Raw genomic sequence first — 6,313 nt, forward strand, 5'->3', positions numbered from 1 at the left:
TAAGACACTGTTTAGACAAGTTAACATCGCGCTCTGATATGATAACATGAGACAGCTGCGGCGACCTTAATTTTCCATGAAGTAGTTTTCCCATGTATAACACGTTACATCAGTTTGCGGTGATATATCAAAAACGAAATTCCGTGGTACTTGCCAAGATTAAACGGAAGGAAAAATGTGCATAATAAGTGTGGTGACAGAATTTATACACGATGCATCTTGCCCGCGATGCGTGTTGCCAGTAGATTTAATTAGTAAAATCAGCAGATACATATTCTAGGATAGCTCCTTTATTCGTATCACGCCCACGGTGAATGCAAAAAGACAAAATGTTATAAACGCTTAAACCAAATCTTTACCTCATCGCTAAAATTAGTACATTAAAAAGAGGTAACCATTTTAGCAATTAGATAAATGATATATTTCGAGCATGCGCAGTAGCATTTTAAACTTTCAAAGATTCTATTATAAACTATGCTGTTTCAACCGGCATTTGATTCTTTTTGGTGATTTAACGTTTACTGCGTTTTTACTCAGATACCCATGTGATGAATATACTGCTGTTAAATTTTGTAAATGGTTATAATTAGGGATGGCAACGAATAGCATCTTTGTTCTTGGAATATTCGTCAACCTTCCGGACGAATATTCGAATATTCGGTCATCAACTGATCAACAAATTAATCAAAATCGTATGTGTTTTTATACCCTATTCAGCGACATGCATTAATTCTACTTTCGTTTATACCGGAAGTAATTCAGACATTGACGAATATTAAAAACTGACAAATCGTTCTCATCGCTTTTCATCATTCGTTATTTGCCTTTATATACATTTACTTTAAATAGAATTTATTTATTTCTTAAAGGGGTGTAGCCCTCGTAAGTGAGGTATCTCTGTTGTACCCAATCTTGGAATATTGCTCAATTTAGGGGATCCGTAAAATCTCAAGGTTGCGCACAGTAGGATCAGCCTGAAGACCATCATTCAGTAATTAGCAATATATGCATACATATGAACAAATAATTATCATTTTCTATGTCAGATCCATCGTCTTGTGAATTATTTCTGGATTAGTTTGTTTTCTTTTTAATTTTTCGTAAACAAAACTACACTTCTTTTACGTTTTCTCTTAAGAAATCTCATGTATCAGAGAAATATAATTTTGTGTGTATTATGAGTGCGCGTTGTAAACGGATTTTGTTTTACATTTTGCCAAAAGACAAACGCAGAAGCGAAATCTTATGCGACGCTGATGTGAATAAAATCAAATAATCTTTGTTCAGTTAGCGAGGTTCAGAGGCAGGATAAGTACAGAAAATATCAAATAAAACATTTAAACTTTACATTTAATTATATTGATTTTCTATCATTAAAACAACTCTTACAAGAGCCTATGCCTATGGATAATGCAAAAAAAAAAACAGAAAAAAAAAGAAAAAGAAATTAACACATAATTTCAAAAACTTTTAAGAAGCTCTACATTTTGAGATGATTATCTCTTATTTGACTAATTTGTATCATAACACCTTTTAAAACCAACCATAATTTCCCCTGGTCTCTTTAAATTCGTGTTATCATTCCAAATATTGATTTTAATTCCTATTCCTAAAGAAGAGCATTTATTTTTGTCGTATTTACGTTAAAAAAAAATAACACAGATCTATCTCATTTGAATAAGTGTAATGGAAAGTACTATATACTCATAAAGTCTTTGAATATTTAGTTCCCAAAGACATTCTGCATATCTGTCTAGAAAGAAAATGAACACTAATTAATAAGATGAAACACTGACGTAACATTATTTCTCCGTTTATAATCGATATGAGCCATGCCACGGGAAAACCAACATAGTGGGTATGCGACCAACATGGATCCAGACCAGCCTGCGCATCCGCGCAGTCTGGTCAGGATCCATGCTGTTCGCTAACAGTTTCTCTAATTCCAATAGGCTTTAAAAGCGAACAGCATGGAGCCTGACCAGACTGCGCGGATGCGCAGGCTGGTCTGGATCCATGCTGGTCGCAAACCCACTATGTTGGTTTTCTCATGGCACGGCTCAATTATAGTCCAAGAAGACTACGTAGAAAACAGCGACATACTCAAATACAACTTTAAATTTTAACACTGGTTTGCTGCGCTAAAGTCAAACTTGAGTACAAATTGCTGTCATGTAAAAAAAAAAAAAAAAAAAACATGCCGGTACTCCGGACCGCTGGCAGCTGATTTTGACTACCACTTTAAGCGTAAATACATTTTTTTTTCTACCATTTAAAAAGGGAAGATGATTTTTAAAGATTGTTAATCGCATTTCAGCCGAATCCATTAGTGTACCCGGGCGTAACTTCCCCGGTTAAATATTAAAGGTTTTGGGATTTTTAAGTCTGGTCTATCAATTTCTGGAATTCGCTTAGCTTTTATAATTTCCTTGAAAACTGTGTTAGGCTCAATGAAGTAGGTTTTTATGCTAACAGTCATTAATAAGATGTGTTTAAAGCATTTTTGTTCAGAATGGATATGCATTTGTAATATTTTAAGAATTCTTCTGTATTCGAATTGCATTTACTTTGACTGACGTTATGGCATTCCGTAAAAAAAATATTGTTTTATGGGCGGTCACATTAAAGTATATAGAATCTGATTCCTTGCTGTTAGAATAACGAAATTGATAATAATTATCTATATATCATAGTGTGCCAACTGAGCCGCTTAAAGAGGTTGGGTAAATCACTGCAATGAGTGATCAGCTGCTGTCATTACCATACCATTGAAATGAGTCGGTGATAAGCGACGAAAAAGTAATCAAGTGTACATGTGTAGTGCATTTATATAGAATTTTATATTTTTTTTTAAAATAAAATTACTTCTTATGACATAAAAGATTAAAGAAATGATGTCCAGTATTATTTTAAAAAGGCAATATTTTACCTAAATGTATTGCAATGTCTCAGTGATACAACAATTCACTGTTCTGACGTCACAATTATTACGTCACAGCGTCAAACGGCATATAGCGGCGCGCTGGAAAAGAAACCAATTGAAAACGGGTAAATATTTAATAAATGCCGTTGAGGATGTACTTTAAAGTCCTTAGTAACGTGTTAGAATCGAAATAATATATTTCATTTAGTGATTTGCTCTTGAATAAAATCATTGTTTGTCGTTCAGATGCGTATTATTATATCACTCGGGCTGCGCCCTCATGATATAATTCCTTCTCATCTGAACTCCAAACAATGATTTATTCAGCAACAAATCACTAAATGAGATATATTATTTCTTAATTCTAATGTCTCTGTTAAAACACGCTTACGCTAGAATGACGTCGCGTTAACGTGCGATGACGTCAATGTTTTTGTTGCGACCAAGAAAGATCGCTACTGTTTTAATCTAATGTTTTAGATTAAGGACATATTAGAATCGGAATAATTTATAGCATAAAAGTGTTTTAACGCTATTTATGAACGATGGGCGGTTATACGTCTTACGTAATAGCGTTATATAAACACATAGTAAGGCAATTGCAAAACAATACTGTACATCGTTGGATTAATTTGGAGGAGAGGCTTTTAGTTTCATACGAAATGTTTTACATTAAAAGTTTAACCCAAAACTGTATGAGTGAACAATATGTATTTGTTTATTACTTACGTTGGCATTTGCAATAACGGTTTGTAAACACTAAATACGGAAATGGCGCGAACAAAAGGAAACTCGCATAATGGCAGATTCAAATAGTTCTCACGAGTTTTTGCTTTCCCCTTACTAAAATCACGGTACAAGTTTTTGGTGGACAGTTAGGTAGCATTATCATCAAGCAATGATGAAAAATTCGGAATAATATGGAAATCCGGATTTTAAGGCTGCAGTGTTAAGTTAGGAATATCGATGTTAATCCGTTGCGTTTTCGTTTGTGGGAGTGTTGTGGGGGAAGTGGGGTCGATAATAATATAATGGGGTCGAAAAAGTTATGATATTACGTTAGCCAATCAGCTGTGCTTCCTGACAAGTCAGAAGACGTCAAAGGCTATGCCATGTCTATTTTAATGTCGACGCCGAATTCGTATGAATAGTTTTATTTCTCGGTATCCAGTAAGAGGAACAATAGGGTTATCATAATAGTAGCTCGATCTGGGATGCTGCATTCGGCTCGCATGGATTTTGCCAGATTGGATCTCACGAGGCGTGCAAGCGCCGAGTGTGATCCGACCTCGCAAAATCCATAAGGGCCAAATACAAAATCCCAGATCCAGCTACTTTTACAATGACCCTTTGATTATATATCTCCACTTTTTTATTCGTTGTTTACTCATTGAACAAAGTCATCAATGTTTACTGATATCAAAATAGAACCGAGTGAAGTTTTTATGTCCGCTATTTATAGAAATGTGTCAGGGAAAGAAGACAGATACAATACGGACTTTTTGTCTGCCTGTTCATATTCACTTGTGAAATACAAGCTGTATTTTGACAGAATTCATATACAATGTAGGTATGTATTAGAAATATGTATTAATTGCTGTCATTTGGTATCGTCTATTTTCTGGTAGCAAATAAGTCTCTTAGATGTTGTTTGTGTTTTCAATTCAGTGGGACGACTATAGAAAACATTGATTGACTGAAATCACTCTTGGTGGTGATTACGTACATGTGTACTAAATTAAATAAATCATAGGTTTGTCATGGGACATCTCGTGGATGAAAATAAATCAAGTATTGTTCTACCTTTCAGTAAGCTGAGAATTGTTTCTGCTTGTATAAATGTTATATTTAGTTGATCTTGTATAAATGTTATATTTAGTTGATAAAAGTAACTGTCAGCAAATGGGGCCATAAAGTCCTTAAGGTTTTCAAATGTAAACATACGACATACAGGTGATCCCATAGTACCTCCCGTTTTACGGGCGTATAAAATGACAAAATTGTTAGTAGTTTTCCGAATATATTTATAGACCTTGATGTATCCATTTAAATGTACTATTATATTATGCGTTTCTCTTTAATCTGACTTCTTTTCCCTGGACTTTGGGGGTCTTTTCTTAAAGCTGAATGAAAGAAAACCATACAAAGTTACATTCACTTATACATTTCAGACGTGGTTTAATAAAAGTGTATAAACAACTGATAGCTGGTGAATATACCTTTCAGCATTATAAAATGTTGAGTCAGTCGGTGCTTTAAAATTTTTAAATATAACTCTGTTAAGCCCCTAGTTTTATCTGGTTGTCAATCTGTTGTAATAGAGAAGATAATATTCACTCTTGTCAAAACATCAAAGTTATTTTTAAAATCAAAATGTAAATTTGTTATGCTTATGACGTCATTGATAAGAAGGGTTCTGTATCAGTTACCAAGTCTGTATTGTGATGTATGTTTGAATACCAATGCAGTGCACTTTTCAGAGGGGACTAATCTCCGTGATGTAGATTAAATAATGAATCACCGGTCCCTAAGAAATATAAAAAGTAATTTATTGTATTAAATTATAACTCTTTTGCAGATTGATGGGAAGATACTGATAAAGTTTTGTACGCGTACACAAAGTTCCACATGAAATACAATCCCTGGCTCGCGGAGTTTTCAAAGTCCCCGCGATTGGACTCTAGCGCGGACAATTTTATGAGCCGCGGGGATGCGCATTTTATCTTGTATGTACTAAAGGTAAATGATAAAACACCAAACGTCATCAATATGCTTTATGTATAAATGAGAGTGTTTCTTAAAAATTTGAAAACATAAATCTATAGTCAACAGTAATTAGAACATGATATACAGAAAAGCGATATATATGTAAATATGCATACCAAACGTAGTCCTTTGTGGCTTTATAAAAACAAAATTACATTTTCCTATTAACAAAATTCTTTGGACTCATAGAACGCAACCGATTAAAAATAATTAAGCACTGGGTCTACCCATGAGGGGAAATGAAATGAAAAATCCCCAACACAACACCTAAAACTACTTAAGGAGTGTTCAATAATAAGTAAAAACCAAGATTAAATGTCGCGGTGAGTCCATGTTCGATGTATGTAGGAGGCCACTGTACGACACGACATGTAAAGATTGCCTGTCGCTGTGACGGTTGAGTCCATGTTCAATGTGTGCAGGAGGCAGCTGTACGACACGACATGTAAAGAATGCCTGTCGCTGTGACGGTTGAATCCATGTTCGATGTTTGTGGGAGGCCGCTGTACGACACGACATGTAAAGAATGCCTGTCGCTATTACGGTTGAGTCCATGTTCTAGGTGTGCAGAGGGCCGCTGTACGACACGACATGTAAAAAATGCCTGCCGCTGTGACGATTGAG

The sequence above is a fragment of the Mercenaria mercenaria genome, chromosome 18 (genome assembly GCF_021730395.1).
Source record: "Mercenaria mercenaria strain notata chromosome 18, MADL_Memer_1, whole genome shotgun sequence".
Classification (NCBI taxonomy): Eukaryota; Metazoa; Mollusca; class Bivalvia; order Venerida; family Veneridae; genus Mercenaria; species Mercenaria mercenaria.